Raw genomic sequence first — 12,064 nt, forward strand, 5'->3', positions numbered from 1 at the left:
TTGAACTCATCATTTAGCTGTAACCATAAGAATATACTAGTTTATCAGATTTTCTGAGAATATGACAGGTGCCTGAATTAAGGAGCAAAACATTACTTGGCTTGTTGCACTGGAGGCCTGAAATGATTAAAATTGATGCTGGGAGGGAGTTACCAATAGATTTGCTTCAAAGGCATTAAGTAGCACAAAGTAGAAATTATCTAAGGGAGCATTGCCTCCAAAATATCCCAAAGGTAAGTACTGGGCTAACCAAGCTTATTAGGGACCAGCAAAACTCAGGATGCTAGGAGGCTAATGTTTGTTCATCATACTTAGTCTCATTAGGCTCATTGGGCTCAATTCTGATAACGATGGAGACAACCCAGACTAATAACCAGAAATTAGGTCCATTCTCATATCCAGGAACATGTCTCCACAGGGCAGCTCAAGTTGTCTGGACAGTGTCTTAACCACCATTAAGTCCTGGTCCATCATCAGGTCTCCTGATGATTTTCTCCTACCAGGAAAATCACAGTTCTGCCAGGTGGGCAGATGAATGTGGATAATAGCTATCAAAAGAAACAACCCTTTTTACTTCAGAAATAATTCACATAGTATCTTTAGCCTTTCAGTCCCCTGTCTCTGTTTAAATTGTTTAAACTGAAACCTGGGTCGGGAACCTGAAAGAAATTTGAGAATGACAGTGTTTATGAACTGCATAAAATAAGATATAAATGAATTAGTAAAAATCTTCTATTCATAGCTGGTTCCTCTTTGAGCAGACCCAGACCTGCACTACTATTAAAGTGATTTGCTCACTTTAATAATTTCTAAGTTGGAAGAGTGATTTTTCACTGGGAGTATACATTAATAATAATCCTAGGACAACCTAGCATTTAGAAAGCCTAGTTTTGATAATGCAGTGGTAAAAACGTCGATTGAAATATTATTGTAAAATGATAAGTTAAAACATAAAACTAGACACACTAAACTGCTTAGAAGAAAAAGTGGGGAATACCCTTGAACTCATTGGCACAGAAGACAACTTCCTGAACAGAACACCAACAGCACAGGCTCTAAGAGCAACAATCAATAAATGGGACCTCATGAAACTGAAAAGCTTCTGTAAAGGAAAGGATACTGTCCTCAGAACAAAATGACAGTCTTACAGATTGGGAAAAGATCTTCACCAACCCTATATATGACAGAGGGCTAATATCCATTATATATAAAGAACTAAAGAAGTTAAACAGCAAAAAATCAAGTAATCCAATTATAAAATGGAGTACTGAGCTAAACAGAATTCTCAACAGAGGAATATCGAATGGCAGAGAAACACTTAAAGAAATGCTCAACGTCATTAGTCATTAGGGAAACACAAATAGAACAACCTGAGATTTTACCTTATACCCATCAGAATGGCTAAGATCAAAATCTCAAGTGATAACACATGGTGGAGAGGTTGTGGATAAAGGGATACACTCCTCCCCTGCTGGTGGGAATGTAAATTTATACAACCACTCTGGAAATCAATCTGGTGCTTTCTCAGCCCATTAGGAACAGTGCTTCCTCAAGGCTATACCACTCCTAGGCATATATCCAAAAGATTCTCAAGTACACAATAAGGACATTTGCTCAACCATGTTTGTAATAGCCAGAAGATGGAAACAGCCCAGATGCCCCACAGTGGAGGAATGGATGCACAAATTGTGGTATACCTACACAATGGAATATTACTCAACAATAAAAAAACAAGGAAATCATGAAATTTGAAGGTAAATGGTGGGATCTGGAAAAGGTCATCCTGAGTGAGCTTTCCCAAGAGCAGAGGGATGCACATGGTATATACTCACTCATATAGATATATAATATAGCATAAACCTACTAAAATCTGTACACCTAAATATCTAATATCAGAGATCAGACCTCTACTCTTGCCTGATGCGTCTAAAACAAAAAGGGGGAACTGTAGAGAGCTGCGGAATGCTATGCCTTAAAGATGGAGCTGGTTTCCGCCTTCCACCTTCCCGATGGTGAGTGCTCTCTGTCACGAACAACTCCACATTTGGCTAAGGCCGAGGATCTGGCTTGCTTCCATGTATGTGGACCTATCTGCATTGCCCCCGTGGCACGCCTGGGTTGGCTACCCAGAGGCTATTTAAGCTGTGGGCTGGCTTTCCCCGGGGTCCGAGGAGGATTGTTCAATGTTCCTGAATAAACTGCATTGAAAAAAAAAAAAAGAAACTAATCAAGAGGGAGGGCTCTTGCTAAAATGCTCAATTCCTATCCAGAAAGGCAAAGAGGCTAGACATCAGAAGAAGGAGAAAAGAGGGAACAAGTCAGGAGCCTGACACAGAGGACCTCCGAAAAGCTCTGCCCTGCAGACTATCAATGTAGATGCTGAGACTTATGGGCAACCTTTGGGCAGAGTGCAGGGAATCTTATGTAGGAAGTGGGAAACAGTAAGATCTGGAGAGGACAGTAACTCCATAAGGAGAGCAACAGAACCAAAAAATCTGAGCACAGGGGTCTTTCCTGAGACTGATATTCCAACCAAGGACTATACATGGAAATAACCTAAGACCCCTGCACAAATGCAGCCCTTGGCAATTCAGTATCCAAGTAGGTTCCATTGTAATAGGAACAGGGACTGTCTCTGACATGAACTGATTGGCCTGCTCTTTAATTACCTCCCCCTGAGGGGGAAGCAGCATTACCAGGCCACAGAAGAGGACAAGGCAGCCACTCCTGATGAGACCTAATTGACTAGGATCAGAAGGAAAAGAAGTCCTCCCCTATCAGTGGGCTTGGGGAGGGGCATGCATGCAGAGGGTGGAGGAAGGGAGGGATTAGGATGGGAGGAGGTAGGGAACCACGGGGGGGATACAAAGTGAATAAAGTGCAATTAATAAAGAAAAATAAAATAAAATAAAAATCAAAAAAGAAAAAACATTAAAGATTGCATTTTCTTAATTAGTAAAAGCAACAACATCTGTAAATTTTCATTTTAGAATTTGATATATAATTACGTAGATGCCATCCATTGTCTCAATGAAAGATTTTGAAATTCTTTACTACATCGCACTTTGTAGACTAGCATGGTCTAGGACTTGCTTTGCAGGCAGAAGTTATTACACTGGATTACTCAATGGAGCTCAAATAAACTGACAGCAGCTATCCCACGTTTAAATGGCCGAGAACCATTTAAATCCCATAGAGGTCTGATATCTCTGCAGACCCAGTCTTGCACTGAAGGCTCAGAGGGTTCATGGAAATCATTGATCCTCAGTCTAGATTGATAGTCCTGAAAGCTGGCTCTAAAATCAGCAAAGTCATTATCATTAACAGAATAAACTGACTCAGCAATAAAAGGGAAAGCCACAAAAGCAAAACATGAAGAATCTTCCTTCTTCTGCACCCTTGTTTATCTGGCTTGCTACCAGAACTGTATTGCCTACATAGGCAGGGAGGATTCCTATATCAATTAAGAAAATCAAGACTCCCCTGATCCTGAGATGTGCTCATAGGCCACCCTAAAGTAGAGGATTCTCAATCAAGTCTCACTGCTCAAGTAATCATGAGTTCTGACAAACTGACATTTAAATCCATACATAATAGCTAGATCTACAGGCATGTATCACCAGAAGAGGAAAATATAAAAGTGGCTTACGTCTTTCAGTAAGATGTTTGAAGAAGACCCCACCTAAAAATAACTACATAATATTATTGCATATATAGAGAATTAAAGATGGACATTAATCGCTATAATATTGTAAACACTGAAAACATTTTATAAGTGTTAAAGATTTTCTGAAAAAGTGATTCATATTGACATATTTTTATTTGAAAAGGGCTTTTAGTGCTGGTCACATGATAATTATCCCTACCTTTAAATATTTTCTTTTCAGTTGAAATCAAACTGTGGTTAAACACACATTGAGAAGGAGTGGACTAACCAACCCAGCAGTGTGAGAAACTGGGGTTGAACACCACTGAACCTTAACATATATGTATGGAGATAGGTATAAAATGTGCCTATTCTCAACCTGTTTTAAAAACTGGGTGTGGGAGGTGAGCTGAGCAAGGGACCCAAGCTCCATTGTCCCCCATCCTGAGTAGGCCTGTATGTCATGGGACCAGCTTTCAGCTTAGAGATCTTTCTTCTCCCCATCTGCCTGGACTATCTACCTCACAGATACAGAGCTCAGGGGAGGTGAGATAGACACTAGACACCAAGCCCAAATGTCCCCCATTCTGAGGGGGACTGTGTGGCACCAGACCAACTTTCTGTCTGCTTCCCAACTGCCTGGTCCACCTGGCTCCCAGACACATACACCAGTGGAGACTAGCTGGGCACGGGACCCAAGCCCCACTGTTCTTCATCTCCAGGAGCCCTGGTGGCACTGGACTAGCTTTTTGCTTCAAGATCTTTCTGCTTGCTCTGCATCTGCCTAGCCCAACTGGAACACAGATAGTGAACCCAGCAAAGGGGCCACACTGCTGGTGACCACCAGAGTCAGCCAGATGGCTAGAGGCCAGCATAAGAGCACAAGCAACAAAATTCAGCACCATATGGCAAGACCAGAAAACGGTCCTACTGCAGCAAGCCCTGGTGATACTATCACACCCAAAATACAAGAAAAAAGATTTTAAAGCTGAGGTTATGGAAATGATAGAGTCATTAAAGGCGAGAGGTAAAGCTCTTAAAGTAGCACAGTAAAATACAATAAAATACAATAAACAGATGACAGAACTGAATAAATATCTCAAATGAAGAAATTAAAGACATACAGGAAACCATAATTAAACAGAAGAAGGAAATAAATAAAACTCTCCAAGACCTAAAATTAAAATGAGAAGCAATAAAGAAAACACAATCTATGGCAATCCTGGAAATGGAAAACCTAGGGAAAGGGACAGGAGCTACAGACCCGAGCATCAACAACAGAATACAAGAGATGGAAGACAGAATCTCAAAGGTAGAGGATACGATTGAAGAAATTGATGCACCAGTCAAAGAAAATTTTAAAACTAAAATATCCCTTGCATAGAACATCCAAGAAATTTGGAACACTATGAAAAGACCAAAGCTAAGAATAATAGAAATAGAAGAAGGAAAAGAGTCCCAGTTCCAAGGCCAAGAAAATATTTCCAACAAAATCAAAGAAAACTTCCCCAACATAAAGAAAAAGAGGCCTATAAACATACAAGAAGCTTACAGAACACCAAATAGATTAAACCAGAAAAGAAAATTACCCTACCACATAATAATCAAAACATTAAATGTACAGAACAGAAAGAGAATATTAAAAATTGTAAGGAAAAAGAGACCAAGTCACATATAAAGGCAAACATATCAGAATTATACCTGATTTCTCCTCAGAAACTCCAAGAGCCAGAAGGACCTGGACAGATATCTTGCAGATACAAGGGACCACAGTTGTCAGCCCTGACTACTATACCCAGCAAAACTGTTAATTACCGCAGAGGAAGAAAACAAGATATTCCATGACAAAAACAAATTTAAACAGTACCTGTCCTCAAATCCAGACCTACATAAGACACTAGAACAAAAACTACAATCCAAGGGAGCAAACTACACTCAGAAAAACAGGTAATAAATAACCCTGCATCAGCAGAAACAAAAGAAGGGGAAACACACACACACACACACACACACACACTCTCTCTCTTTACCACCACCAACAGCAAAATGGTCATTAGTATCTCTCAACATCAATGGCATCAACTCCCCAATAAAAAGACACAGGTTAACATAATGGATATGAAAAGAGTGCCTATCTTTCTGTTGCATATAAAAAACACACCTCAGCAATAATGATAGACAGTACCTCAGAGTAAAGGGCTGCGAAAGGGTTTTCCAAGCAAACAGACTCAAGAAACAAGCTGGAGTATCCATTCTAGTATCTAATAAAATAGACTTTCAAACAAAATTAATCAAAAGAGAGAAAGGACACTTCATACTCATCAGAGGAAAAAAACCACCAAGATGATGTCTCAATTCTAAACATCTATGCCCCAAATGCACACTCATTTATAAAAGAAATGTTACTAAAGCTTAAAGCACACATTGAGCCCTACACATTAATAGTAGGAGAATTCAACATCCCATTCTCTCCAATGGATAGATTATCAAGATAAAAATTAAATGGTAAAATAAAGAAACAAATAAGGGGGGGGCCAAGATGGCGGCGCTGGGAGAACACTGTGGTTGAGAAGCGGGACAACACACTCCATGCAGCGACCAAGAGGCTGAACTCTGGGCCCTAAAACAACAGCTGTCATGTTTGCCAGGTGAGGGGAGGCTCCCACGGCGTGGGAATCGGTCGGGTCCACTCTCGGCTGCCCAGCCAGAACCTGGAAGAGAACCCAGCTAACGCAGGCTTTGGGTCTCCGGGCTGGTGCCGCAAGTGTGCGTGTCCCGATCACTTTCCCAGGCTGATTGGTGGGCATAAGGGTGCCAGAGACTGGGAGTCCCAGTCAAAAAAAAAAAAAAAAAAAAAAAAAAACACGGGGAAGCAAAGTTGCGAGACTGATCACGGGTCACCCAGTCTTTCCCTGGAAGGTCTCGCTAACCTCAGGTACCTGCTGCCATATCAACTGAGCTCCTGCCATGCAGAGAGCTGCACGCCCAGATCAAAATCCCTACTCCCTCTTGGGAGGAGGCAGGAGGCAGCCAGCAGAATCTGCCACAGACCACATTGCTTGTACCCCACCCCGAGATCAGGGCTGAGAAAACCCAATCCTTTTGGGCATTCCCCCAAATGCCGCCATAACCCTGCCTCTGCAGAGCAGAAGGATAAAGAGGCACACAGTGGCTTAACAGTGCCTGAACTCCAGTGCTGCCGGCTGCTCCCAGCAAATAAACTTCAGCTAGGGATCTGGGACTGTGGTCATTCTACACGTCCTGAGATTCTCCTGGGTCCAGCACAATAAGGTCTAGCAGAAAGTTCTATCAGCGGTGCTCCCCCCCCCCCCAAACCCTGGCAGAGAAACCCCAGCGCAGGATCAGACTGAGAAGCCCCAACCCCTTCTGGCACTCCCCTGAGAACACCTCCATAAGCTTGCCCTAGCGGAGGGGAAGGTCAGAGGGGAAGGACAGAGAGGCAGCCTGCCAAGGACACAGCACCCTCTCTCCAGCTCACCCAGCAGCCCCTAGCAGAGAAACCCAAGCTCTGGATCTGAGGATACTCAACCCTACCTGGTACTCTCTCAGGATCAGCAAATATTGGTTCTACCGCCAGGCTGCTTCTGGCAGAGAGATCCGGGCCCTGAATCTGGGATTGAGATCACTCAACCTAACCCTTTTCCGTACCACCTCGGGATCAGTCAACATAACCCCTTCAGGCAGAGGGAAAGGACAGAGAGGCAGCACACAGGAAAGGTGGACACCGAGTCCTTGCAGCCACAGTGTCACAAAGCTGACTGTTAGCCTACCCGTGCACTCTCCGCAACAGGACCAAATCAGAGAGTAGTGAGCAAGGGGAACTGCTGTGCATTCCAACTGGTCCTGTAAGAGAGTGAGTGAGCCTTCTAGGGAGAGTTTGCCCAGACCCAGGGCCTCTCCACAGAAGCAACCAGATGAGATCCCTGCCACCCACACCCCTAGTGTGGGCATCATAGGGATTCTTGGGATAGCGACCCCAACATTGAAGCCTCTGCCTTGCGGGTCCACCAGTGTAATCCAGGCAAACAATCCCTGGATCTCAGGCAGAACTGCGTAATAGTGGCCTGCAGGCCATTGCAATTGTCAGATAATCCGCCACACATGCACACTGCGCCTTCTAAAAGCACACGCGAATAGCGCCAGTGTCACATTCCTTACTTAGGCAAAACTGAAACCACAGTGCACACTCCGAAACCAGTGAACCTCTCTCATCTTCCTGAAAAAACAGTCCAGAAAACAGAAAGAGAGGATCATAGCCCGAACTACAATCTCGAGGAAAAACAGTGAGGATTATAAATAACCAGATGGCTAGAGGCAGATGTAAGAATACTCCCAACAAAAATCAGGGCATAATGACCTCACCAGCAGCCCCACAAAACAATGGTCACTTCAATTCATTAGATATACAAGAAAACGACCTCAAAACTATGTTTCTCCAGCTATTAGAGGCACATAAAGATGAAATGAACAAGGCACTCAGAGAAATAACCAAAGAAATTGAGACGAACCAAGAGGAAACAAAAAGAGCTCTCAGAGAAATGACCACAAAAATTGAGGCAAACAAAGAAGAAATGCACAAAGCTCTCAAAGAAATGTCCACACAAATCAAGGCAAATAAAGAAGAAATAAACAAAGCTTTCATAGAAATACAGGCAATTTTGCCCAAAGAAGTAGAAGCACAATTAGTGATACATAGAGAGGAAATGGACAAAAAAAATAGAAGCTCTCATTGAAAAGCAGGACTCCACATTCAAACAGATGAAGGAAATGGTGCAAGACATGAAAACAGAATTAGAATCAATAAGGAAAATACAAATAGAGAAAAACCAGGAGCTGGAGAACATAGAGAAAAGATCAGGAACTACAAAGGTAAGCATCACCAACAGAATACAAGAGGTGGAAGAAAGAATCTCAGGAGCCGAAGATACACTTGTGGAAATTGACACGTCTCTCAAAGAAAAAATAAAATCAGAAAAGTTCCAAACACAAAACATCCAAGAAATCAAGGACACCATGAAAACACAAAACCTAAGAATAATAGGAGTAGAAGAAAAAGAAGACATCAGGCTCAAAGGTCTGGAAAATATTTTCAAGAAAATTATAGAAGAAAACTTTCCCAACTTAAAGAAGGAGATGTCCATAAACATACAAGAGGCCTACAGAACACCAAGTAGACTAGACCAGAAAACAAATTCTTCATGTCACATCATAGTCAAAACACTGAACCTACAGAACAAAGAAAAAATTCTAAAAGCAGCAAGGGAAAAAGGCCAAGTAACATATGAAGGTAGACCTATCAGAATCACACCAGATTTCTCAAGAGAAACTATGAAAGCCAGAAGGGCCTGGACAGAAATCATACAGTCCTTAAGGGACCACAGATTCCAACCCAGACTACTATACCCAGGAAAACATTCAATCAACATAGATGGAGAATTCAAAATATTCCAAGACAAAACCAAATTTAAACAATATCTTCATAGTAACCCAGCTTTACAGAAGTTACTAGAAGGGAAACTCCAAACCAAAGAAAACAACTACATCTAAGGAAACAGAGGAAATAGATAACTACAGACACACACAAAACAAAACAACAACAACAACAAAACAAAACAAAAGAATACAAGCAATGAAACTCAGTGACACCACCAACCCCACATCTAAAGTAAGTAACAAATGTTGGTCACTAGTATCTATCAACATCAACGGACTCAACTCTCCAATAAAAAGACACAGACTAACAGAATGGTTGTACAAACAGGATCCAACATTCTGATGCATCCAAGAAACACACCTATGCAACAAAGATAAACACTACCTCAGAGTAAAGGGATGGAAAAATGTTTTTCAAGCAAATGGTTCCAGAAAACAAGCTGGAGTAGCCATCCTAATATCTAATAAAATAGACTTTCAACCCAAGTTAAAAAAAAAAGATAAGGAGGGCCACTATATTCTCATCAAAGGAAAAGTACACCAAGAGGACATCACAATTTTGAATATCTGTGCCCCAAATACAAGAGCACCTACATTAGTAAATGAAACAATATTAAAGCTTAAATCACACATTGATCCTAATACCCTGATAGTGGGAGACTTCAACACTCCACTCTCACCAAGGGACAGATCAACTAGACAGAAAACAAATAGGGAAATAAAAACACTTACAGAGACCCTAAATCAAATGGACCTAATAGACGTCTACAGATCTTTCCACCCAAACCCAAAAGAGTATACCTTCTTTTCAGCACCACATGGAACTTTCTCCAAAATAGACCATATAGTTGGTCACAAAGCAAGCCTCAACAGATACAAAAAGATTGAAATAATCCTTTGTATTCTCTCTGACCACCATGGACTAAAGCTGGACCTCAACAACAACAGAAATAACAAAAAGCCGACACACACATGGAAACTGAACAACTTGTTACTCAATGACAGCTGGGTTAAGGAAGAAATAAAGAAAGAAATTAAAGACTTGCTAGAATTCAATGAAAATGAAGTCACAAAATACCCAAATTTATGGGACACATTGAAAGCAGTGCTTGGGGAAAATTTATAACACTAAGTGCCTGCAAGAAGAAATTCATAACATCACATACAAACAACTTAATGGCCCAACTGAAAACCCTATAAAAAAAAAAAAAGAAGCAGATACACCCAAGAGGAGCAGAAGGCTGGAAATAATCAAACTCAGGGCTGAAATCAATCAATTGGAAACAAATAAAATTATTCAAAGAATCAATGAAACAAAAATCTGGTTCTTTGAGAAAATCAACAAGATAGACAAACCCTTAGCCAAACTAACTAAAAAGAAGAGAGAATCTATCCAAATCAGCAAAATCAGAAATGAAAAGGGGGACATAACTACAGACATTGAGGAAATTCAAACAATCATTAGGTCACACTACAAAAGCCTATACGCCACAAAATTTGAAAATTCAAATGAAATGGATAATTTTCTAGATAGATTCCATCTACCAACATTAAATCAAGATCAGATAGAAAGACTGAATAGCCCTATATCCCCCAAGGAAATTGAAGCAGTCATTAACAGCCTCCCCTCCAAAAAAAGCCCTGGGCCTGATGGTTTCAGCGCAGAATTCTACCAGACCTTCAAAGAAGTGCTGATACCAATTCTCCTCAAACTATTCCACAAAATAGAAACAGAAGGAACATTACCAAACTCATTCTATGAAGCGACAGTTACCTTGATACTCAAACCACACAAAGACCCAACAAAAAAAGAGAACTTCAGACCTATCTCTCTTATGAATATTGATGCAAAAATACTCAATAAAATACTTGCAAACTGAATCCAAGAACATATCAAAGATATCATCCACCACGACCAAGTAGGCTTCATCCCAGGCATGCAAGGGTGGTTCAACATACGGAAATCCATCAATGTAATCCACCACATAAACAAACTGAAGGAGAAAAACCACATGATTATCTCCTTGGACGCCGAAAAAGCATTTGACAAAGTCCAACACCCATTCATGTTTAAAGTATTGGAGAGATCAGGGATACAAGGCACATACTTAAACATAGTAAAGGCAATATACAGCAAGCCTACAGCCAACATCAAACTCAATGGAGAGAAACTTAAATCAATCCCACTGAAATCAGGGACAAGACAAGGCTGCCCACACTCTCCATATCTCTTCAACATAGTACTTGAAGTCTTAGCCAGAGCAATAAGACAACTAAAGGAGATCAAGGGGATAAAAATCAGAAGATGTCAAAGTGTCACTATTCGCAGATGATATGATAGTATATATGAGCGACCCCAAAAATTCAACCAGAGAACTCCTTCAGCTAATAAACACCTTCAGCAAAGTGGCTGGATACAAAATCAACTCAAAAAAATCAGAAGCCCTCCTGTATACCAAAGACAAAAGGGCTGAGAAAGAAATTAGGGAAACAACACCCTTCACAATAGCCACTAATAACATAAAGTACCTTGGGGTGACACTAACCAAGCAAGTGAAAGACCTGTTTGAGAAAAACTTCAAGTCTCTGAAGAAAGAAATTGAAGAAGATATCAGAAGATGGAAAGCTCTCCCGTGCTCATGGATTGGTAGGATTAACATTGTGAAAATGGCCATCCTGCCAAAAGCAATCTACAGATTCAATGCAATTCCCATCAAAATACCAACTCAATTCTTTTCAGACCTTGAAAAAAAGATTCTCAGCTTCATATGGAGAAACAAAAAACCCAGAATCTCCAAAACAATCCTGTACAACAACAGATCATCTGGAGGTATCTCCATCCCCCATATCAAGTTGTACTACAGAGCAATAGTAATAAAAATTACATGGTATTGGCATAAAAACAGAAAGGAGGATCAAAGGAACCACATAGAAGACCCATAAATAAACCCAAACAACTATGAA

At 40.9% G+C, this 12,064-nt stretch overlaps 1 protein-coding gene across 1 annotated transcript in view; it reads left to right on the forward strand.

The window, feature by feature from the left end:
* Positions 1–12,064, forward strand: part of LOC110542799 (UDP-glucuronosyltransferase 2B31-like) — a 290,306-nt gene that overhangs the window by 168,579 nt on the left and 109,663 nt on the right. The gene's annotated exons all lie outside the window — the stretch shown is intronic.

Source organism: Meriones unguiculatus, chromosome 3, assembly GCF_030254825.1.
Source record: "Meriones unguiculatus strain TT.TT164.6M chromosome 3, Bangor_MerUng_6.1, whole genome shotgun sequence".
In the NCBI taxonomy this organism is placed as follows: Eukaryota; Metazoa; Chordata; class Mammalia; order Rodentia; family Muridae; genus Meriones; species Meriones unguiculatus.